The sequence below is a fragment of the Leptinotarsa decemlineata genome, unplaced genomic scaffold (assembly GCF_025532065.1).
Source record: "Leptinotarsa decemlineata unplaced genomic scaffold, Ldec_3_MD MMD2_tig00026304, whole genome shotgun sequence".
Classification (NCBI taxonomy): domain Eukaryota; kingdom Metazoa; phylum Arthropoda; class Insecta; order Coleoptera; family Chrysomelidae; genus Leptinotarsa; species Leptinotarsa decemlineata.
In genome coordinates, this window is record NW_027412677.1 from 579 (window position 1) to 26,561 (window position 25,983).

The following is a 25,983-nucleotide window of genomic DNA, read 5'->3' on the forward strand; positions in this document are numbered from 1 at the left end:
AACTAAGCTTATATGTGTGTGTGTCCCCTCAAGTGGCTTGCAGAACAAGAATGGTTTTAGAGTTACAAACTTAGGTCTGCAGTGCTCTGTCCGTACAACAATTGTGATCGGTACAACAGCGGTTAACTACTAACTACTGCTACTACTGTATTAGGCATTCATGCAAGGATGTCTAGTCTTATAGCAATACTAACACGAGGAAGCGGTATTCAGATGAAAGAAAGCCTAAAATGAAACAATTCATATTAGATGGAAACGGTTCACTGAAGTGATGTCCGGGACGATACGTCTGGAGTCTGGACAGAATGATCAAGCTCATTCTCTGAATATATGAGTTGTCTCGTTGATAAATATCAACTCGCCTGTAGTGTCGTGTGGCCTATAGGTTTACTTTTGTCCCAAGAAGCCAAAATTCAAATCAGTAAGATTCTGTTCTCCATAAGCAATTGAATCCAACAAGTGAGTTGAATGTTTTACCAGCATCCAAATGCCAAGAATAAAAAATTCCTATTCTTATAAAAGATGATCATACTTGATTAATCCGAAAAATCGAGAAGTTTAGACATAAACTCGAAAATTAGCAAATGGCTACCAAAGTATCACAACAAATTTTGAATTTCGGCGGCAAGACATTCACGGAACCAAAGTCGTCAATTCACCGTTCCGTGTTCCGTCGGAGCACGGAATCCTTAAAGGGATTCGAATATGTGTTCGAATATAATTAATGCGTTCGAATATATCCTTGTATAGTTGTTTGCAAAAACGGGAAATTAACTGTAAACGGTAACCGATCGAATCAAACTCGAATCCAGTTAAAATATTCATAATTCCTTTCCCTAACATCTACACCTTTCTCAGTTGATTCCAAATTTGTTAACAAATCCCTTGATTTATCTGTCAGTTTATAAATTTTATTCAACCGTTATTATAGGACTCCCCCTATAATACTGGCAGGGCAAGGAGCCTTGACTCCTGAGGCCACAAAGTTTCAAATGTGAGAAGATTTCACTTTTCTAATTGTAAACAATACCAAAATGTTCATAAGATATAAATTATATTACACCTATAGCACAAATGTTTCAATTCTAAGGGGACTTTAATGAACCCAGGCTCCCCAAGGAAAAAAGGAGGATGTCTCTTCGATACTTGAGACGTCGCTGTTTTGAAGTTATACTTTACCTTTGATATAGCTATATCGCCAGCTTACAGTAGGTTGAGAGAATGAATTCATCTACATAGGCATAAAAGCATATATCCTACACTAATATTCTTCCCCTTTTGGGCAGGTTTGAAGAACATAAACCAACCGTCAACATCAAAGACTATGCCCCAGAGAGATGATGTGGAACCACCACATAAGAGACACAAAATGGACTTCCACAATGAATGTTATTCTGAATGCAGCTCAAAGCCCCCCAAAACGAGGAAGAAAAATAATATATGAAAAATATTCCGTACAGAGAAGCATGTTTTTAGCGGTTGTCACTCGTCCAGATATATCATTCTCAGTGAGCAGAGTTAGCAGATATTTGGAAAATCCAGGAAAGCAGCACTGGAAAGCAGTCAAACGTATTTTCAGATACCTAAAGGGTACTAAAAGTTATGGAATTCTATACAATGGTGGGAGCAACGAATATTTAAAAGCGTATTCAGATGCAGATTTTGCAGGAGACATTGATACTAGATATTCAACAACTGGCTATGTTACTTTATTATCAGGTTGTCCAGTTACATGGACATCTCAACGACAAAAGTGTTGCAACATCCACGACAGAATCTGAATATATTGCAGCTTGGGATGCCGCACGAGAAATAATATGGTTGAGAAGGTTGCTTAAAGAAATTGATGTTGACGTTTCAAATCCAACGAAACTTTTTGTTGATAATAGAAGTGCTATAAACTTGATGAGCTATAATGATCATCACAAACGAAAAAAATATCACTGTTGTTTACACCCAATCAGAAAACCAGTTGGCAGATATTTTAACCAAACCCTTACCACGAGAAAAATTTTCAACAAATCGACAAGGTCTGTGGGTAACGTCTTCGAAGTGAACAAAGAGTGGGAGTGTTGAAGTAATCCATGTTCACTTCATTTCGATTGATCTTGTTTTTATGATTCCTTGGAAATCGTTGTTGATTGAATGAGTTTTAATGTCATTGTTAATACATATAAAATGTATCGTTTGTATATTCATGATTAAAACCTGGTTCAGTAGAGTTTACAGTTCGATTTCCTACAAATTACAACAGGTAATACTGCTAGACAATTCTATCTCTAACCCTCATTCCTTCTACAGCAAATTGTCCTCTCCATTTCTCCATGAAAGCCATTTTCAATACATTCCTTTCCCGAATATTCTGAGGGAATACTATACATTCTGCACCCATCACTTCAACTATTCGAATTGATACTTCATGTATTGCTCGATGAACTGCAGTTCGACTCAAACTGCAAAAAAGTTTCCTCACCAACACCCCTTTATAGCTATATCGCCAGCTTACAGTAGGTCGAGAGAATGAATTCATCTACATAGGCATAAAAGCATATATCCTACACTAATATTCTTCCCCTTTTGGCAGGTTTGAAGAACATAAATCTTTGTTGAGATAATAGATCAAGCATCAAAAATCTAGTCTCTGATAAGTTATTTGTCCCTATCTTAATAACTAAGCTTATATGTGTGTGTCTCCCTCAAGGTGGCTTGCAGAACAAGAATGGTTTTAGAGTTACAAACTTAGGTCTGCAGTGCTCTGTCCGTACAACAATTGTGATCGGTACAACAGCGGTAACTACTAACTACTGCTACTACTGTATTAGGCATTCATGCAAGGATGTCTAGTCTTATAGCAATACTAACACGAGGAAGCGGTATTCAGATGAAAGAAAGCCTAAAATGAAACAATTCATATTAGATGGAAACGGTTCACTGGAAGTGATGTCCGGGACGATACGTCTGGAGTCTGGACAGAATGATCAAGCTCATTCTCTGAATATATGAGTTGTCTCGTTGATAAATATCAACTCGCCTGTAGTGTCGTGTGGCCTATAGTTTACTTTTGTCCCAAGAAGCCAAAATTCAAATCAGTAAGATTCTGTTCTCCATAAGCAATTGAATCCAACAAGTGAGTTGAATGTTTTACCAGCATCCAAATGCCAAGAATAAAAATTTCCTATTCTTATAAAAGATGATCATACTTGATTAATCCGAAAAATCGAGAAGTTTAGACATAAACTCGAAAATTAGCAAATGGCTACCAAAAGTATCACAACAAATTTTGAATTTCGGCGGCAAGACATTCACGGAACCAAAGTCGTCAATTCACCGTTCCGTGTTCCGTCGGAGCACGGAATCCTTAAAGGGATTCGAATATGTGTTCGAATATAATTAATGCGTTCGAATATATCCTTGTATAGTTGTTTGCAAAAACGGGAAATTAACTGTAAACGGTAACCGATCGAATCAAACTCGAATCCAGTTAAAATATTCATAATTCCTTTCCCTAACATCTACACCTTCTCAGTTGATTCCAAATTTGTTAACAAATCCCTTGATTTATCTGTCAGTTTATAAATTTTATTCAACCGTCATTATAGGACTCCCCCTATAATACTGGCAGGGCAAGGAGAGCCTTGAGCTCCTGAGGCCACAAAGTTTCAAATGTGAGAAGATTTCACTTTTCTAATTGTAAACAATACCAAAATGTTCATAAGATATAAATTATATTACACCTATAGCACAAATGTTTCAATTCTAAGGGACTTTAATGAACCGGCTCCCCAAGAAAAAAGGAGGATGTCTCTTCGATACTTGAGACGTCGCTGTTTTGAAGTTATACTTTACCTTTGATATAGCTATATCGCCAGCTTACAGTAGGTTGAGAGAATGAATTCATCTACATAGGCATAAAAGCATATATCCTACACTAATATTCTTCCCCTTTTGGGCAGGTTTGAAGAACATAAACCAACCGTCAACATCAAAGACTATGCCCCAGAGAGATGATGTGGAACCACCACATAAGAGACACAAAATGGACTTCCACAATGAATGTTATTCTGAATGCAGCTCAAAGCCCCCAAAACGAGGAAGAAAAATAATATATGAAAAATATTCCGTACAGAGAAGCATGTTTTTAGCGGTTGTCACTCGTCCAGATATATCATTCTCAGTGAGCAGAGTTAGCAGATATTTGGAAAATCCAGGAAAGCAGCACTGAAAGCAGTCAAACGTATTTTCAGATACCTAAAGGGTACTAAAAGTTATGGAATTCTATACAATGGTGGGAGCAACGAATATTTAAAAGCGTATTCAGATGCAGATTTTGCAGAGACATTGATACTAGATATTCAACAACTGCTATGTTACTTTATTATCAGTTGTCCAGTTACATGGACATCTCAACGACAAAAGTGTTGCAACATCCACGACAGAATCTGAATATATTGCAGCTTGGGATGCCGCACGAGAAATAATATGGTTGAGAAGGTTGCTTAAAGAAATTGATGTTGACGTTTCAAATCCAACGGAACTTTTTGTTGATAATAGAAGTGCTATAAACTTGATGAGCTATAATGATCATCACAAACGAAAAAAATATCACTGTTGTTTACACCCAATCAGAAAACCAGTTGGCAGATATTTTAACCAAACCCTTACCACGAGAAAAATTTTCAACAAATCGACAAGGTCTGTGGGTAACGTCTTCGAAGTGAACAAAGAGTGGGAGTGTTGAAGTAATCCATGTTCACTTCATTTCGATTGATCTTGTTTTTATGATTCCTTGGAAATCGTTGTTGATTGAATGAGTTTTAATGTCATTGTTAATACATATAAAATGTATCGTTTGTATATTCATGATTAAAACCTGGTTCAGTAGAGTTTACAGTTCGATTTCCTACAAATTACAACAGGTAATACTGCTAGACAATTCTATCTCTAACCCTCATTCCTTCTACAGCAAATTGTCCTCTCCATTTCTCCATGAAAGCCATTTTCAATACATTCCTTTCCCGAATATTCTGAGGGAATACTATACATTCTGCACCCATCACTTCAACTATTCGAATTGATACTTCATGTATTGCTCGATGAACTGCAGTTCGACTCAAACTGCAAAAAAGTTTCCTCACCAACACCCCTTTATAGCTATATCGCCAGCTTACAGTAGGTCGAGAGAATGAATTCATCTACATAGGCATAAAAGCATATATCCTACACTAATATTCTTCCCCTTTTGGGCAGGTTTGAAGAACATAAATCTTTGTTGAGATAATAGATCAAGCATCAAAAATCTAGTCTCTGATAAGTTATTTGTCCCTATCTTAATAACTAAGCTTATATGTGTGTGTCTCCCTCAAGGTGGCTTGCAGAACAAGAATGGTTTTAGAGTTACAAACTTAGGTCTGCAGTGCTCTGTCCGTACAACAATTGTGATCGGTACAACAGCGGTTAACTACTAACTACTGCTACTACTGTATTAGGCATTCATGCAAGGATGTCTAGTCTTATAGCAATACTAACACGAGGAAGCGGTATTCAGATGAAAGAAAGCCTAAAATGAAACAATTCATATTAGATGGAAACGGTTCACTGGAAGTGATGTCCGGGACGATACGTCTGGAGTCTGGACAGAATGATCAAGCTCATTCTCTGAATATATGATTGTCTCGTTGATAAATATCAACTCGCCTGTAGTGTCGTGTGGCCTATAGGTTTACTTTTGTCCCAAGAAGCCAAAATTCAAATCAGTAAGATTCTGTTCTCCATAAGCAATTGAATCCAACAAGTGAGTTGAATGTTTTACCAGCATCCAAATGCCAAGAATAAAAATTTCCTATTCTTATAAAAGATGATCATACTTGATTAATCCGAAAAATCGAGAAGTTTAGACATAAACTCGAAAATTAGCAAATGGCTACCAAAAGTATCACAACAAATTTTGAATTTCGGCGGCAAGACATTCACGAACCAAAGTCGTCAATTCACCGTTCCGTGTTCCGTCGGAGCACGGAATCCTTAAAGGGATTCGAATATGTGTTCGAATATAATTAATGCGTTCGAATATATCCTTGTATAGTTGTTTGCAAAAACGGGAATTAACTGTAAACGGTAACCGATCGAATCAAACTCGAATCCAGTTAAAATATTCATAATTCCTTTCCCTAACATCTACACCTTTCTCAGTTGATTCCAAATTTGTTAACAAATCCCTTGATTTATCTGTCAGTTTATAAATTTTATTCAACCGTTATTATAGGACTCCCCCTATAATACTGGCAGGGCAAGGAGCCTTGAGCTCCTGAGGCCACAAAGTTTCAAATGTGAGAAGATTTCACTTTTCTAATTGTAAACAATACCAAAATGTTCATAAGAATAAATTATATTACACCTATAGCACAAATGTTTCAATTCTAAGGGGACTTTAATGAACCCAGGCTCCCCAAGGAAAAAAGGAGGATGTCTCTTCGATACTTGAGACGTCGCTGTTTTGAAGTTATACTTTACCTTTGATATAGCTATATCGCCAGCTTACAGTAGGTTGAGAGAATGAATTCATCTACATAGGCATAAAAGCATATATCCTACACTAATATTCTTCCCCTTTTGGGCAGGTTTGAAGAACATAAACCAACCGTCAACATCAAAGACTATGCCCCAGAGAGATGATGTGGAACCACCACATAAGAGACACAAAATGGACTTCCACAATGAATGTTATTCTGAATGCAGCTCAAAGCCCCCAAAACGAGGAAGAAAAATAATATATGAAAAATATTCCGTACAGAGAAGCATGTTTTTAGCGGTTGTCACTCGTCCAGATATATCATTCTCAGTGAGCAGAGTTAGCAGATATTTGGAAAATCCAGGAAAGCAGTCAAACGTATTTTCAGATACCTAAAGGGTACTAAAAGTTATGGAATTCTATACAATGGTGGGAGCAACGAATATTTAAAAGCGTATTCAGATGCAGATTTTGCAGGAGACATTGATACTAGATATTCAACAACTGGCTATGTTACTTTATTATCAGGTTGTCCAGTTACATGGACATCTCAACGACAAAAGTGTTGCAACATCCACGACAGAATCTGAATATATTGCAGCTTGGGATGCCGCACGAGAAATAATATGGTTGAGAAGGTTGCTTAAAGAAATTGATGTTGACGTTTCAAATCCAACGGAACTTTTTGTTGATAATAGAAGTGCTATAAACTTGATGAGCTATAATGATCATCACAAACGAAAAAATATCACTGTTGTTTACACCCAATCAGAAAACCAGTTGGCAGATATTTTAACCAAACCCTTACCACGAGAAAAATTTTCAACAAATCGACAAGGTCTGTGGGTAACGTCTTCGAAGTGAACAAAGAGTGGGAGTGTTGAAGTAATCCATGTTCACTTCATTTCGATTGATCTTGTTTTTATGATTCCTTGGAAATCGTTGTTGATTGAATGAGTTTTAATGTCATTGTTAATACATATAAAATGTATCGTTTGTATATTCATGATTAAAACCTGGTTCAGTAGAGTTTACAGTTCGATTTCCTACAAATTACAACAGGTAATACTGCTAGACAATTCTATCTCTAACCCTCATTCCTTCTACAGCAAATTGTCCTCTCCATTTCTCCATGAAAGCCATTTTCAATACATTCCTTTCCCGAATATTCTGAGGGAATACTATACATACATTCTGCACCCATCACTTCAACTATTCGAATTGATACTTCATGTATTGCTCGATGAACTGCAGTTCGACTCAAACTGCAAAAAAGTTTCCTCACCAACACCCCTTTATAGCTATATCGCCAGCTTACAGTAGGTCGAGAGAATGAATTCATCTACATAGGCATAAAAGCATATATCCTACACTAATATTCTTCCCCTTTTGGGCAGGTTTGAAGAACATAAATCTTTGTTGAGATAATAGATCAAGCATCAAAAATCTAGTCTCTGATAAGTTATTTGTCCCTATCTTAATAACTAAGCTTATATGTGTGTGTCTCCCTCAAGGTGGCTTGCAGAACAAGAATGGTTTTAGAGTTACAAACTTAGGTCTGCAGTGCTCTGTCCGTACAACAATTGTGATCGGTACAACAGCGGTTAACTACTAACTACTGCTACTACTGTATTAGGCATTCATGCAAGGATGTCTAGTCTTATAGCAATACTAACACGAGGAAGCGGTATTCAGATGAAAGAAAGCCTAAAATGAAACAATTCATATTAGATGGAAACGGTTCACTGGAAGTGATGTCCGGGACGATACGTCTGGAGTCTGGACAGAATGATCAAGCTCATTCTCTGAATATATGAGTTGTCTCGTTGATAAATATCAACTCGCCTGTAGTGTCGTGTGGCCTATAGGTTTACTTTTGTCCCAAGAAGCCAAAATTCAAATCAGTAAGATTCTGTTCTCCATAAGCAATTGAATCCAACAAGTGAGTTGAATGTTTTACCCAGCATCCAAATGCCAAGAATAAAAATTTCCTATTCTTATAAAAGATGATCATACTTGATTAATCCGAAAAATCGAGAAGTTTAGACATAAACTCGAAAATTAGCAAATGGCTACCAAAAGTATCACAACAAATTTTGAATTTCGGCGGCAAGACATTCACGGAACCAAAGTCGTCAATTCACCGTTCCGTGTTCCGTCGGAGCACGGAATCCTTAAAGGGATTCGAATATGTGTTCGAATATAATTAATGCGTTCGAATATATCCTTGTATAGTTGTTTGCAAAAACGGAAATTAACTGTAAACGGTAACCGATCGAATCAAACTCGAATCCAGTTAAAATATTCATAATTCCTTTCCCTAACATCTACACCTTTCTCAGTTGATTCCAAATTTGTTAACAAATCCCTTGATTTATCTGTCAGTTTATAAATTTTATTCAACCGTTATTATAGGACTCCCCCTATAATACTGGCAGGGCAAGGAGCCTTGAGCTCCTGAGGCCACAAAGTTTCAAATGTGAGAAGATTTCACTTTTCTAATTGTAAACAATACCAAAATGTTCATAAGATATAAATTATATTACACCTATAGCACAAATGTTTCAATTCTAAGGGACTTTAATGAACCCAGGCTCCCCAAGGAAAAAAGGAGGATGTCTCTTCGATACTTGAGACGTCGCTGTTTTGAAGTTATACTTTACCTTTGATATAGCTATATCGCCAGCTTACAGTAGGTTGAGAGAATGAATTCATCTACATAGGCATAAAAGCATATATCCTACACTAATATTCTTCCCCTTTTGGGCAGTTTGAAGAACATAAACCAACCGTCAACATCAAAGACTATGCCCCAGAGAGATGATGTGGAACCACCACATAAGAGACACAAAATGGACTTCCACAATGAATGTTATTCTGAATGCAGCTCAAAGCCCCCAAAACGAGGAAGAAAAATAATATATGAAAAATATTCCGTACAGAGAAGCATGTTTTTAGCGGTTGTCACTCGTCCAGATATATCATTCTCAGTGAGCAGAGTTAGCAGATATTTGGAAAATCCAGGAAAGCAGTCAAACGTATTTTCAGATACCTAAAGGGTACTAAAAGTTATGGAATTCTATACAATGGTGGGAGCAACGAATATTTAAAAGCGTATTCAGATGCAGATTTTGCAGGAGACATTGATACTAGATATTCAACAACTGGCTATGTTACTTTATTATCAGGTTGTCCAGTTACATGGACATCTCAACGACAAAAGTGTTGCAACATCCACGACAGAATCTGAATATATTGCAGCTTGGGATGCCGCACGAGAAATAATATGGTTGAGAAGGTTGCTTAAAGAAATTGATGTTGACGTTTCAATCCAACGGAACTTTTTGTTGATAATAGAAGTGCTATAAACTTGATGAGCTATAATGATCATCACAAACGAAAAAATATCACTGTTGTTTACACCCAATCAGAAAACCAGTTGGCAGATATTTTAACCAAACCCTTACCACGAGAAAAATTTTCAACAAATCGACAAGGTCTGTGGGTAACGTCTTCGAAGTGAACAAAGAGTGGGAGTGTTGAAGTAATCCATGTTCACTTCATTTCGATTGATCTTTTGTTTTATATGATTCCTTGGAAATCGTTGTTGATTGAATGAGTTTTAATGTCATTGTTAATACATATAAAATGTATCGTTTGTATATTCATGATTAAAACCTGGTTCAGTAGAGTTTACAGTTCGATTTCCTACAAATTACAACAGGTAATACTGCTAGACAATTCTATCTCTAACCCTCATTCCTTCTACAGCAAATTGTCCTCTCCATTTCTCCATGAAAGCCATTTTCAATACATTCCTTTCCCGAATATTCTGAGGGAATACTATACATTCTGCACCCATCACTTCAACTATTCGAATTGATACTTCATGTATTGCTCGATGAACTGCAGTTCGACTCAAACTGCAAAAAAGTTTCCTCACCAACACCCCTTTATAGCTATATCGCCAGCTTACAGTAGGTCGAGAGAATGAATTCATCTACATAGGCATAAAAGCATATATCCTACACTAATATTCTTCCCCTTTTGGGCAGGTTTGAAGAACATAAATCTTTGTTGAGATAATAGATCAAGCATCAAAAATCTAGTCTCTGATAAGTTATTTGTCCCTATCTTAATAACTAAGCTTATATGTGTGTGTCTCCCTCAAGGTGGCTTGCAGAACAAGAATGGTTTTAGAGTTACAAACTTAGGTCTGCAGTGCTCTGTCCGTACAACAATTGTGATCGGTACAACAGCGGTTAACTACTAACTACTGCTACTACTGTATTAGGCATTCATGCAAGGATGTCTAGTCTTATAGCAATACTAACACGAGGAAGCGGTATTCAGATGAAAGAAAGCCTAAAATGAAACAATTCATATTAGATGGAAACGGTTCACTGGAAGTGATGTCCGGGACGATACGTCTGGAGTCTGGACAGAATGATCAAGCTCATTCTCTGAATATATGAGTTGTCTCGTTGATAAATATCAACTCGCCTGTAGTGTCGTGTGGCCTATAGGTTTACTTTTGTCCCAAGAAGCCAAAATTCAAATCAGTAAGATTCTGTTCTCCATAAGCAATTGAATCCAACAAGTGAGTTGAATGTTTTACCAGCATCCAAATGCCAAGAATAAAAATTTCCTATTCTTATAAAAGATGATCATACTTGATTAATCCGAAAAATCGAGAAGTTTAGACATAAACTCGAAAATTAGCAAATGGCTACCAAAAGTATCACAACAAATTTTGAATTTCGGCGGCAAGACATTCACGGAACCAAAGTCGTCAATTCACCGTTCCGTGTTCCGTCGGAGCACGGAATCCTTAAAGGGATTCGAATATGTGTTCGAATATAATTAATGCGTTCGAATATATCCTTGTATAGTTGTTTGCAAAAACGGGAATTTAACTGTAAACGGTAACCGATCGAATCAAACTCGAATCCAGTTAAAATATTCATAATTCCTTTCCCTAACATCTACACCTTTCTCAGTTGATTCCAAATTTGTTAACAAATCCCTTGATTTATCTGTCAGTTTATAAATTTTATTCAACCGTTATTATAGGACTCCCCCTATAATACTGGCAGGGCAAGGAGCCTTGAGCTCCTGAGGCCACAAAGTTTCAAATGTGAGAAGATTTCACTTTTCTAATTGTAAACAATACCAAAATGTTCATAAGATATAAATTATATTACACCTATAGCACAAATGTTTCAATTCTAAGGGGACTTTAATGAACCCAGGCTCCCCAAGGAAAAAAGGAGGATGTCTCTTCGATACTTGAGACGTCGCTGTTTTGAAGTTATACTTTACCTTTGATATAGCTATATCGCCAGCTTACAGTAGGTTGAGAGAATGAATTCATCTACATAGGCATAAAAGCATATATCCTACACTAATATTCTTCCCCTTTTGGGCAGGTTTGAAGAACATAAACCAACCGTCAACATCAAAGACTATGCCCCAGAGAGATGATGTGGAACCACCACATAAGAGACACAAAATGGACTTCCACAATGAATGTTATTCTGAATGCAGCTCAAAGCCCCCAAAACGAGGAAGAAAAATAATATATGAAAAATATTCCGTACAGAGAAGCATGTTTTTTAGCGGTTGTCACTCGTATCCTCATGAGCAGAGTTAGCAGATATTTGGAAAATCCAGGAAAGCAGCACTGGAAAGCAGTCAAACGTATTTTCAGATACCTAAAGGGTACTAAAAGTTATGGAATTCTATACAATGGTGGAGCAACGAATATTTAAAAGCGTATTCAGATGCAGATTTTGCAGGAGACATTGATACTAGATATTCAACAACTGGCTATGTTACTTTATTATCAGGTTGTCCAGTTACATGGACATCTCAACGACAAAAGTGTTGCAACATCCACGACAGAATCTGAATATATTGCAGCTTGGGATGCCGCACGAGAAATAATATGGTTGAGAAGGTTGCTTAAAGAAATTGATGTTGACGTTTCAAATCCAACGGAACTTTTTGTTGATAATAGAAGTGCTATAAACTTGATGAGCTATAATGATCATCACAAACGAAAAAAATATCACTGTTGTTTACACCCAATCAGAAAACCAGTTGGCAGATATTTTAACCAAACCCTTACCACGAGAAAAATTTTCAACAAATCGACAAGGTCTGTGGGTAACGTCTTCGAAGTGAACAAAGAGTGGGAGTGTTGAAGTAATCCATGTTCACTTCATTTCGATTGATCTTGTTTTTATGATTCCTTGGAAATCGTTGTTGATTGAATGAGTTTTAATGTCATTGTTAATACATATAAAATGTATCGTTTGTATATTCATGATTAAAACCTGGTTCAGTAGAGTTTACAGTTCGATTTCCTACAAATTACAACAGGTAATACTGCTAGACAATTCTATCTCTAACCCTCATTCCTTCTACAGCAAATTGTCCTCTCCATTTCTCCATGAAAGCCATTTTCAATACATTCCTTTCCCGAATATTCTGAGGGAATACTATACATTCTGCACCCCATCACTTCAACTATTCGAATTGATACTTCATGTATTGCTCGATGAACTGCAGTTCGACTCAAACTGCAAAAAAGTTTCCTCACCAACACACCCTTTATAGCTATATCGCCAGCTTACAGTAGGTCGAGAGAATGAATTCATCTACATAGGCATAAAAGCATATATCCTACACTAATATTCTTCCCCTTTTGGGCAGGTTTGAAGAACATAAATCTTTGTTGAGATAATAGATCAAGCATCAAAAATCTAGTCTCTGATAAGTTATTTGTCCCTATCTTAATAACTAAGCTTATATGTGTGTGTCTCCCTCAAGGTGGCTTGCAGAACAAGAATGGTTTTAGAGTTACAAACTTAGGTCTGCAGTGCTCTGTCCGTACAACAATTGTGATCGTACAACAGCGGTTAACTACTAACTACTGCTACTACTGTATTAGGCATTCATGCAAGGATGTCTAGTCTTATAGCAATACTAACACGAGGAAGCGGTATTCAGATGAAAGAAAGCCTAAAATGAAACAATTCATATTAGATGGAAACGGTTCACTGGAAGTGATGTCCGGGACGATACGTCTGGAGTCTGGACAGAATGATCAAGCTCATTCTCTGAATATATGAGTTGTCTCGTTGATAAATATCAACTCGCCTGTAGTGTCGTGTGGCCTATAGGTTTACTTTTGTCCCAAGAAGCCAAAATTCAAATCAGTAAGATTCTGTTCTCCATAAGCAATTGAATCCAACAAGTGAGTTGAATGTTTTACCAGCATCCAAATGCCAAGAATAAAAATTTCCTATTCTTATAAAAGATGATCATACTTGATTAATCCGAAAAATCGAGAAGTTTAGACATAAACTCGAAAATTAGCAAATGGCTACCAAAAGTATCACAACAAATTTTGAATTTCGGCGGCAAGACATTCACGGAACCAAAGTCGTCAATTCACCGTTCCGTGTTCCGTCGGAGCACGGAATCCTTAAAGGGATTCGAATATGTGTTCGAATATAATTAATGCGTTCGAATATATCCTTGTATAGTTGTTTGCAAAAACGGGAAATTAACTGTAAACGGTAACCGATCGAATCAAACTCGAATCCAGTTAAAATATTCATAATTCCTTTCCCTAACATCTACACCTTTCTCAGTTGATTCCAAATTTGTTAACAAATCCCTTGATTTATCTGTCAGTTTATAAATTTTATTCAACCGTTATTATAGGACTCCCCCTATAATACTGGCAGGGCAAGGAGCCTTGAGCTCCTGAGGCCACAAAGTTTCAAATGTGAGAAGATTTCACTTTTCTAATTGTAAACAATACCAAAATGTTCATAAGATATAAATTATATTACACCTATAGCACAAATGTTTCAATTCTAAGGGGACTTTAATGAACCCAGGCTCCCCAAGGAAAAAAGGAGGATGTCTCTTCGATACTTGAGACGTCGCTGTTTTGAAGTTATACTTTACCTTTGATATAGCTATATCGCCAGCTTACAGTAGTTGAGAGAATGAATTCATCTACATAGGCATAAAAGCATATATCCTACACTAATATTCTTCCCCTTTTGGGCAGGTTTGAAGAACATAAACCAACCGTCAACATCAAAGACTATGCCCCAGAGAGATGATGTGGAACCACCACATAAGAGACACAAAATGACTTCCACAATGAATGTTATTCTGAATGCAGCTCAAAGCCCCCAAAACGAGGAAGAAAAATAATATATGAAAAATATTCCGTACAGAGAAGCATGTTTTTAGCGGTTGTCACTCATATCATTCTCAGTGAGCAGAGTTAGCAGATATTTGGAAAATCCAGGAAAGCAGCACTGGAAAGCAGTCAAACGTATTTTCAGATACCTAAAGGGTACTAAAAGTTATGGAATTCTATACAATGGTGGGAGCAACGAATATTTAAAAGCGTATTCAGATGCAGATTTTGCAGGAGACATTGATACTAGATATTCAACAACTGGCTATGTTACTTTATTATCAGGTTGTCCAGTTACATGGACATCTCAACGACAAAAGTGTTGCAACATCCACGACAGAATCTGAATATATTGCAGCTTGGGATGCCGCACGAGAAATAATATGGTTGAGAAGGTTGCTTAAAGAAATTGATGTTGACGTTTCAAATCCAACGGAACTTTTTGTTGATAATAGAAGTGCTATAAACTTGATGAGCTATAATGATCATCACAAACGAAAAAAATATCACTGTTGTTTACACCCAATCAGAAAACCAGTTGGCAGATATTTTAACCAAACCCTTACCACGAGAAAAATTTTCAACAAATCGACAAGGTCTGTGGTAACGTCTTCGAAGTGAACAAAGAGTGGGAGTGTTGAAGTAATCCATGTTCACTTCATTTCGATTGATCTTGTTTTTATGATTCCTTGGAAATCGTTGTTGATTGAATGAGTTTTAATGTCATTGTTAATACATATAAAATGTATCGTTTGTATATTCATGATTAAAACCTGGTTCAGTAGAGTTTACAGTTCGATTTCCTACAAATTACAACAGGTAATACTGCTAGACAATTCTATCTCTAACCCTCATTCCTTCTACAGCAAATTGTCCTCTCCATTTCTCCATGAAAGCCATTTTCAATACATTCCTTTCCCGAATATTCTGAGGAATACTATACATTCTGCACCCATCACTTCAACTATTCGAATTGATACTTCATGTATTGCTCGATGAACTGCAGTTCGACTCAAACTGCAAAAAAGTTTCCTCACCAACACCCCTTTATAGCTATATCGCCAGCTTACAGTAGGTCGAGAGAATGAATTCATCTACATAGGCATAAAAGCATATATCCTACACTAATATTCTTCCCCTTTTGGGCAGGTTTGAAGAACATAAATCTTTGTTGAGATAATAGATCAAGCATCAAAAATCTAGTCTCTGATAAGTTATTTGTCCCTATCTTAATAACTAAGCTTATATGTGTGTGTCTCCCTCAAGGTGGCTTGCAGAACAAGAATGGTTTTAGAGTTACAAACTTAGGTCTGCAGTGCTCTGTCCGTACAACAATTGTGATCGGTACAACAGCGGTTAACTACTAACTACTGCTACTACTGTATTAGGCATTCATGCAAGGATGTCTAGTCTTATAGCAATACTAACACGAGGAAGCGGTATTCAGATGAAAGAAAGCCTAAAATGAAACAATTCATATTAGATGGAAACGGTTCACTGGAAGTGATGTCCGGGACGATACGTCTGGAGTCTGGACAGAATGATCAAGCTCATTCTCTGAATATATGAGTTGTCTCGTTGATAAATATCAACTCGCCTGTAGTGTCGTGTGGCCTATAGGTTTACTTTTGTCCCAAGAAGCCAAAATTCAAATCAGTAAGATTCTGTTCTCCATAAGCAATTGAATCCAACAAGTGAGTTGAATGTTTTACCAGCATCCAAATGCCAAGAATAAAAATTTCCTATTCTTATAAAAGATGATCATACTTGATTAATCCGAAAAATCGAGAAGTTTAGACATAAACTCGAAAATTAGCAAATGGCTACCAAAAGTATCACAACAAATTTTGAATTTCGGCGGCAAGACATTCACGGAACCAAAGTCGTCAATTCACCGTTCCGTGTTCCGTCGAGCACGGAATCCTTAAAGGGATTCGAATATGTGTTCGAATATAATTAATGCGTTCGAATATATCCTTGTATAGTTGTTTGCAAAAACGGGAAATTAACTGTAAACGGTAACCGATCGAATCAAACTCGAATCCAGTTAAAATATTCATAATTCCTTTCCCTAACATCTACACCTTTCTCAGTTGATTCCAAATTTGTTAACAAATCCCTTGATTTATCTGTCAGTTTATAAATTTTATTCAACCGTTATTATAGGACTCCCCCTATAATACTGGCAGGGCAAGGAGCCTTGAGCTCCTGAGGCCACAAAGTTTCAAATGTGAGAAGATTTCACTTTTCTAATTGTAAACAATACCAAAATGTTCATAAGATATAAATTATATTACACCTATAGCACAAATGTTTCAATTCTAAGGGGACTTTAATGAACCCAGGCTCCCCAAGGAAAAAAGGAGGATGTCTCTTCGATACTTGAGACGTCGCTGTTTTGAAGTTATACTTTACCTTGATATAGCTATATCGCCAGCTTACAGTAGGTTGAGAGAATGAATTCATCTACATAGGCATAAAAGCATATATCCTACACTAATATTCTTCCCCTTTTGGGCAGGTTTGAAGAACATAAACCAACCGTCAACATCAAAGACTATGCCCCAGAGAGATGATGTGGAACCACCACATAAGAGACACAAAATGGACTTCCACAATGAATGTTATTCTGAATGCAGCTCAAAGCCCCCAAAACGAGGAAGAAAAATAATATATGAAAAATATTCCGTACAGAGAAGCATGTTTTTAGCGGTTGTCACTCGTCCAGATATATCATTCTCAGTGAGCAGAGTTAGCAGATATTTGGAAAATCCAGGAAAGCAGCACTGGAAAGCAGTCAAACGTATTTTCAGATACCTAAAGGGTACTAAAAGTTATGGAATTCTATACAATGGTGGGAGCAACGAATATTTAAAAGCGTATTCAGATGCAGATTTTGCAGGAGACATTGATACTAGATATTCAACAACTGGCTATGTTACTTTATTATCAGGTTGTCCAGTTACATGGACATCTCAACGACAAAAGTGTTGCAACATCCACGACAGAATCTGAATATATTGCAGCTTGGGATGCCGCACGAGAAATAATATGGTTGAGAAGGTTGCTTAAAGAAATTGATGTTGACGTTTCAAATCCAACGAACTTTTTGTTGATAATAGAAGTGCTATAAACTTGATGAGCTAAATGATCATCACAAACGAAAAAAATATCACTGTTGTTTACACCCAATCAGAAAACCAGTTGGCAGATATTTTAACCAAACCCTTACCACGAGAAAAATTTTCAACAAATCGACAAGGTCTGTGGGTAACGTCTTCGAAGTGAACAAAGAGTGGGAGTGTTGAAGTAATCCATGTTCACTTCATTTCGATTGATCTTGTTTTTATGATTCCTTGGAAATCGTTGTTGATTGAATGAGTTTTAATGTCATTGTTAATACATATAAAATGTATCGTTTGTATATTCATGATTAAAACCTGGTTCAGTAGAGTTTACAGTTCGATTTCCTACAAATTACAACAGGTAATACTGCTAGACAATTCTATCTCTAACCCTCATTCCTTCTACAGCAAATTGTCCTCTCTCCATTTCTCCATGAAAGCCATTTTCAATACATTCCTTTCCCGAATATTCTGAGGGAATACTATACATTCTGCACCCATCACTTCAACTATTCGAATTGATACTTCATGTATTGCTCGATGAACTGCAGTTCGACTCAAACTGCAAAAAAGTTTCCTCACCAACACCCCTTTATAGCTATATCGCCAGCTTACAGTAGGTCGAGAGAATGAATTCATCTACATAGGCATAAAAGCATATATCCTACACTAATATTCTTCCCCTTTTGGGCAGGTTTGAAGAACATAAATCTTTGTTGAGATAATAGATCAAGCATCAAAAATCTAGTCTCTGATAAGTTATTTGTCCCTATCTTAATAACTAAGCTTATATGTGTGTGTCTCCCTCAAGGTGGCTTGCAGAACAAGAATGGTTTTAGAGTTACAAACTTAGGTCTGCAGTGCTCTGTCCGTACAACAATTGTGATCGGTACAACAGCGGTTAACTACTAACTACTGCTACTACTGTATTAGGCATTCATGCAAGGATGTCTAGTCTTATAGCAATACTAACACGAGGAAGCGGTATTCAGATGAAAGAAAGCCTAAAATGAAACAATTCATATTAGATGGAAACGGTTCACTGGAAGTGATGTCCGGGACGATACGTCTGGAGTCTGGACAGAATGATCAAGCTCATTCTCTGAATATATGAGTTGTCTCGTTGATAAATATCAACTCGCCTGTAGTGTCGTGTGGCCTATAGGTTTACTTTTGTCCCAAGAAGCCAAAATTCAAATCAGTAAGATTCTGTTCTCCATAAGCAATTGAATCCAACAAGTGAGTTGAATGTTTTACCAGCATCCAAATGCCAAGAATAAAAATTTCCTATTCTTATAAAAGATGATCATACTTGATTAATCCGAAAAATCGAGAAGTTTAGACATAAACTCGAAAATTAGCAAATGGCTACCAAAAGTATCACAACAAATTTTGAATTTCGCGGCGCAAGACATTCACGGAACCAAAGTCGTCAATTCACCGTTCCGTGTTCCGTCGGAGCACGGAATCCTTAAAGGGATTCGAATATGTGTTCGAATATAATTAATGCGTTCGAATATATCCTTGTATAGTTGTTTGCAAAAACGGGAAATTAACTGTAAACGGTAACCGATCGAATCAAACTCGAATCCAGTTAAAATATTCATAATTCCTTTCCCTAACATCTACACCTTTCTCAGTTGATTCCAAATTTGTTAACAAATCCCTTGATTTATCTGTCAGTTTATAAATTTTATTCAACCGTTATTATAGGACTCCCCCTATAATACTGGCAGGGCAAGGAGCCTTGAGCTCCTGAGGCCACAAAGTTTCAAATGTGAGAAGATTTCACTTTTCTAATTGTAAACAATACCAAAATGTTCATAAGATATAAATTATATTACACCTATAGCACAAATGTTTCAATTCTAAGGGGACTTTAATGAACCCAGGCTCCCCAAGGAAAAAAGGAGGATGTCTCTTCGATACTTGAGACGTCGCTGTTTTGAAGTTATACTTTACCTTTGATATAGCTATATCGCCAGCTTACAGTAGGTTGAGAGAATGAATTCATCTACATAGGCATAAAAGCATATATCCTACACTAATATTCTTCCCCTTTTGGGCAGGTTTGAAGAACATAAACCAACCGTCAACATCAAAGACTATGCCCCAGAGAGATGATGTGGAACCACCACATAAGAGACACAAAATGGACTTCCACAATGAATGTTATTCTGAATGCAGCTCAAAGCCCCCAAAACGAGGAAGAAAAATAATATATGAAAAATATTCCGTACAGAGAAGCATGTTTTTAGCGGTTGTCACTCGTCCAGATATATCATTCTCAGTGAGCAGAGTTAGCAGATATTTGGAAAATCCAGGAAAGCAGCACTGGAAAGCAGTCAAACGTATTTTCAGATACCTAAAGGGTACTAAAAGTTATGGAATTCTATACAATGGTGGGAGCAACGAATATTTAAAAGCGTATTCAGATGCAGATTTTGCAGGAGACATTGATACTAGATATTCAACAACTGGCTATGTTACTTTATTATCAGGTTGTCCAGTTACATGGACATCTCAACGACAAAAGTGTTGCAACATCCACGACAGAATCTGAATATATTGCAGCTTGGGATGCCGCACGAGAAATAATATGGTTGAGAAGGTTGCTTAAAGAAATTGATGTTGACGTTTCAAATCCAACGGAACTTTTTGTTGATAATAGAAGTGCTATAAACTTGATGAGCTATAATGATCATCACAAACGAAAAAAATATCACTGTTGTTTACACCCAATCAGAAAACCAGTTGGCAGATATTTTAACCAAACCCTTACCACGAGAAAAATTTTCAACAAATCGACAAGGTCTGTGGTAACGTCTTCGAAGTGAACAAAGAGTGGGAGTGTTGAAGTAATCCATGTTCACTTCATTTCGATTGATCTTGTTTTTATGATTCCTTGGAAATCGTTGTTGATTGAATGAGTTTTAATGTCATTGTTAATACATATAAAATGTATCGTTTGTATATTCATGATTAAAACCTGGTTCAGTAGAGTTTACAGTTCGATTTCCTACAAATTACAACAGGTAATACTGCTAGACAATTCTATCTCTAACCCTCATTCCTTCTACAGCAAATTGTCCTCTCCATTTCTCCATGAAAGCCATTTTCAATACATTCCTTTCCCGAATATTCTGAGGAATACTATACATTCTGCACCCATCACTTCAACTATTCGAATTGATACTTCATGTATTGCTCGATGAACTGCAGTTCGACTCAAACTGCAAAAAAGTTTCCTCACCAACACCCCTTTATAGCTATATCGCCAGCTTACAGTAGGTCGAGAGAATGAATTCATCTACATAGGCATAAAAGCATATATCCTACACTAATATTCTTCCCCTTTTGGGCAGGTTTGAAGAACATAAATCTTTGTTGAGATAATAGATCAAGCATCAAAAATCTAGTCTCTGATAAGTTATTTGTCCCTATCTTAATAACTAAGCTTATATGTGTGTGTCTCCCTCAAGGTGGCTTGCAGAACAAGAATGGTTTTAGAGTTACAAACTTAGGTCTGCAGTGCTCTGTCCGTACAACAATTGTGATCGGTACAACAGCGGTTAACTACTAACTACTGCTACTACTGTATTAGGCATTCATGCAAGGATGTCTAGTCTTATAGCAATACTAACACGAGGAAGCGGTATTCAGATGAAAGAAAGCCTAAAATGAAACAATTCATATTAGATGGAAACGGTTCACTGGAAGTGATGTCCGGGACGATACGTCTGGAGTCTGGACAGAATGATCAAGCTCATTCTCTGAATATATGAGTTGTCTCGTTGATAAATATCAACTCGCCTGTAGTGTCGTGTGGCCTATAGGTTTACTTTTGTCCCAAGAAGCCAAAATTCAAATCAGTAAGATTCTGTTCTCCATAAGCAATTGAATCCAACAAGTGAGTTGAATGTTTTACCAGCATCCAAATGCCAAGAATAAAAATTTCCTATTCTTATAAAAGATGATCATACTTGATTAATCCGAAAAATCGAGAAGTTTAGACATAAACTCGAAAATTAGCAAATGGCTACCAAAAGTATCACAACAAATTTTGAATTTCGGCGGCAAGACATTCACGGAACCAAAGTCGTCAATTCACCGTTCCGTGTTCCGTCGGAGCACGGAATCCTTAAAGGGATTCGAATATGTGTTCGAATATAATTAATGCGTTCGAATATATCCTTGTATAGTTGTTTGCAAAAACGGGAAATTAACTGTAAACGGTAACCGATCGAATCAAACTCGAATCCAGTTAAAATATTCATAATTCCTTTCCCTAACATCTACACCTTTCTCAGTTGATTCCAAATTTGTTAACAAATCCCTTGATTTATCTGTCAGTTTATAAATTTTATTCAACCGTTATTATAGGACTCCCCCTATAATACTGGCAGGGCAGGAGCCTTGAGCTCCTGAGGCCACAAAGTTTCAAATGTGAGAAGATTTCACTTTTCTAATTGTAAACAATACCAAAATGTTCATAAGATATAAATTATATTACACCTATAGCACAAATGTTTCAATTCTAAGGGGACTTTAATGAACCCAGGCTCCCCAAGGAAAAAAGGAGGATGTCTCTTCGATACTTGAGACGTCGCTGTTTTGAAGTTATACTTTACCTTTGATATAGCTATATCGCCAGCTTACAGTAGGTTGAGAGAATGAATTCATCTACATAGGCATAAAAGCATATATCCTACACTAATATTCTTCCCCTTTTGGGCAGGTTTGAAGAACATAAACCAACCGTCAACATCAAAGACTATGCCCCAGAGAGATGATGTGGAACCACCACATAAGAGACACAAAATGGACTTCCACAATGAATGTTATTCTGAATGCAGCTCAAAGCCCCCAAAACGAGGAAGAAAAATAATATATGAAAAATATTCCGTACAGAGAAGCATGTTTTTAGCGGTTGTCACTCGTATATCAAAGTGAGCAGAGTTAGCAGATATTTGGAAAATCCAGGAAAGCAGCACTGGAAAGCAGTCAAACGTATTTTCAGATACCTAAAGGGTACTAAAAGTTATGGAATTCTATACAATGGTGGGAGCAACGAATATTTAAAAGCGTATTCAGATGCAGATTTTGCAGGAGACATTGATACTAGATATTCAACAACTGGCTATGTTACTTTATTATCAGGTTGTCCAGTTACATGGACATCTCAACGACAAAAGTGTTGCAACATCCACGACAGAATCTGAATATATTGCAGCTTGGGATGCCGCACGAGAAATAATATGGTTGAGAAGGTTGCTTAAAGAAATTGATGTTGACGTTTCAAATCCAACGGAACTTTTTGTTGATAATAGAAGTGCTATAAACTTGATGAGCTATAATGATCATCACAAACGAAAAAAATATCACTGTTGTTTACACCCAATCAGAAAACCAGTTGGCAGATATTTTAACCAAACCCTTACCACGAGAAAAATTTTCAACAAATCGACAAGGTCTGTGGGTAACGTCTTCGAAGTGAACAAAGAGTGGGAGTGTTGAAGTAATCCATGTTCACTTCATTTCGATTGATCTTGTTTTTATGATTCCTTGGAAATCGTTGTTGATTGAATGAGTTTTAATGTCATTGTTAATACATATAAAATGTATCGTTTGTATATTCATGATTAAAACCTGGTTCAGTAGAGTTTACAGTTCGATTTCCTACAAATTACAACAGGTAATACTGCTAGACAATTCTATCTCTAACCCTCATTCCTTCTACAGCAAATTGTCCTCTCCATTTCTCCATGAAAGCCATTTTCAATACATTCCTTTCCCGAATATTCTGAGGGAATACTATACATTCTGCACCCATCACTTCAACTATTCGAATTGATACTTCATGTATTGCTCGATGAACTGCAGTTCGACTCAAACTGCAAAAAAGTTTCCTCACCAACACCCCTTTATAGCTATATCGCCAGCTTACAGTAGGTCGAGAGAATGAATTCATCTACATAGGCATAAAAGCATATATCCTACACTAATATTCTTCCCCTTTTGGGCAGGTTTGAAGAACATAAATCTTTGTTGAGATAATAGATCAAGCATCAAAAATCTAGTCTCTGATAAGTTATTTGTCCCTATCTTAATAACTAAGCTTATATGTGTGTGTCTCCCTCAAGGTGGCTTGCAGAACAAGAATGGTTTTTAGAGTTACAAACTTAGGTCTGCAGTGCTCTGTCCGTACAACAATTGTGATCGGTACAACAGCGGTTAACTACTAACTACTGCTACTACTGTATTAGGCATTCATGCAAGGATGTCTAGTCTTATAGCAATACTAACACGAGGAAGCGGTATTCAGATGAAAGAAAGCCTAAAATGAAACAATTCATATTAGATGGAAACGGTTCACTGGAAGTGATGTCCGGGACGATACGTCTGGAGTCTGGACAGAATGATCAAGCTCATTCTCTGAATATATGAGTTGTCTCGTTGATAAATATCAACTCGCCTGTAGTGTCGTGTGGCCTATAGGTTTACTTTTGTCCCAAGAAGCCAAAATTCAAATCAGTAAGATTCTGTTCTCCATAAGCAATTGAATCCAACAAGTGAGTTGAATGTTTTACCAGCATCCAAATGCCAAGAATAAAAATTTCCTATTCTTATAAAAGATGATCATACTTGATTAATCCGAAAAATCGAGAAGTTTAGACATAAACTCGAAAATTAGCAAATGGCTACCAAAAGTATCACAACAAATTTTGAATTTCGGCGGCAAGACATTCACGGAACCAAAGTCGTCAATTCACCGTTCCGTGTTCCGTCGGAGCACGGAATCCTTAAAGGGATTCGAATATGTGTTCGAATATAATTAATGCGTTCGAATATATCCTTGTATAGTTGTTTGTCAGTGAATGAGAACTAAACGAATGACGAGGTATTAAAATATCCCAAAACTTTCAAGGAAGTATTCATTTCATCAGTTAGATAGTCGTCGACCTCAAAACAGAATAAATGACAAAATGAAACCGTAACACCGTATAGGATGAAACTGCAGTAACGTTAGTTACAAATAAAAGCGGTAAAAACATAAAGAGTTTCATTTCTCTTATTTTCATTATGATTTCCTACCACGAGTGACGGCTACATCCACCAATTTTATTAATGATTCAAATCCATCTCTTTCAGGAATAAACGGTGATACGAGCCAGTGAATAGCAATCATTTGGGACCCTTCAGCCAGCACCCGCCACAGTTGAAACACGACTCCTGCAACATTTCAAACTGGTCTTTTTCCTCAGTTGAAACTGAGCCCCCCGTCAAAAATTGAAACCCGTCATCCTTCACAGTCGAAACTTGGCTCCTGAGACAGTTGAAACTTAGATCACATCACAGTTTAAACTCGGCTCTGTCACCGATCTACTAGCGATATTTGATTACAGAATTATTACAATGTGTTAAAACAACGATAAAAATAAAATAAATACAACAATAAAAATTAATTGGCGCTCCGGGGCGACTTCATTGATTCCAGTGGCGCATTTGCTTTTTCAGCTGCAGGAAAACCCGAAAAAACCTGCAGCACACCACATCATCTGAGAATTATTCCTGACATTTATTTTGTTGTATATCATTTCACAATGATTTTTGATTTCTTCATTTTATTCAATGACTTCAATCTCGGTTTTCTGACTTTAGACTTTGAATAACATGGGATCATTATCGATTATGAAAGTAATCATGATTTTTTTGGGTTTTGTAAAATTACGTCGAGTTCAGACAAAATAACTTTATGAAAAGTAAAGCTTCAGTCTCATACAAGTAAAAGAAGAGAATCAACATAGATGTACTTCTGTTGTATGTATGTAGTTCAATTATGAACTATTCAAATTTATAAAGTATATATTCATGTGAACCCATTTTACATTGATCGGTATCAAAATAGATTGAGAAAAAATTAAAATGAGCTATTTTATATTGCTATTTATTGGACCTCCTTTGCCATCTATCTGTGAAGGCTGAACTATATAACCTCGACATGAAAACATTCCATAGGCACAAAAATTTCTACATTTTCCATTGGATCTTCATTCCAGTAAGTTCTGCTAGTCAACTCTAGGTGGCGTCCGCGTAAACTTTTCTATCAACGAATCTTATTT

At 36.7% G+C, this 25,983-nt stretch overlaps 6 long non-coding RNA genes across 6 annotated transcripts; all 6 read left to right on the forward strand.

Moving 5' to 3' along the window:
* The first annotated feature begins 1,002 nt into the window (after positions 1-1,002).
* LOC141484996 (uncharacterized) lies at positions 1,003-2,219 on the forward strand. Its single transcript, XR_012466935.1, has 2 exons — positions 1,003-1,208; positions 1,287-2,219. It is a non-coding gene; the product is annotated as an uncharacterized lncRNA (long non-coding RNA).
* A 4,165-nt stretch (positions 2,220-6,384) lies between these two features.
* Positions 6,385-7,535, forward strand: LOC141484997 (uncharacterized). Its single transcript, XR_012466936.1, has 2 exons — positions 6,385-6,539; positions 6,618-7,535. It is a non-coding gene; the product is annotated as an uncharacterized lncRNA (long non-coding RNA).
* A 4,118-nt stretch (positions 7,536-11,653) lies between these two features.
* LOC141484992 (uncharacterized) lies at positions 11,654-12,857 on the forward strand. The gene is made up of 2 exons (XR_012466931.1): positions 11,654-11,859; positions 11,938-12,857. It is a non-coding gene; the product is annotated as an uncharacterized lncRNA (long non-coding RNA).
* A 1,459-nt stretch (positions 12,858-14,316) lies between these two features.
* On the forward strand, positions 14,317-15,519 carry LOC141484993 (uncharacterized). The gene is made up of 2 exons (XR_012466932.1): positions 14,317-14,520; positions 14,598-15,519. It is a non-coding gene; the product is annotated as an uncharacterized lncRNA (long non-coding RNA).
* Positions 15,520-19,645: 4,126 nt separating this feature from the next.
* Positions 19,646-20,860, forward strand: LOC141484998 (uncharacterized). The gene is made up of 2 exons (XR_012466937.1): positions 19,646-19,851; positions 19,930-20,860. It is a non-coding gene; the product is annotated as an uncharacterized lncRNA (long non-coding RNA).
* A 1,454-nt stretch (positions 20,861-22,314) lies between these two features.
* LOC141484999 (uncharacterized) lies at positions 22,315-23,520 on the forward strand. The gene is made up of 2 exons (XR_012466938.1): positions 22,315-22,520; positions 22,599-23,520. It is a non-coding gene; the product is annotated as an uncharacterized lncRNA (long non-coding RNA).
* The last annotated feature ends 2,463 nt before the right edge of the window (positions 23,521-25,983 follow it).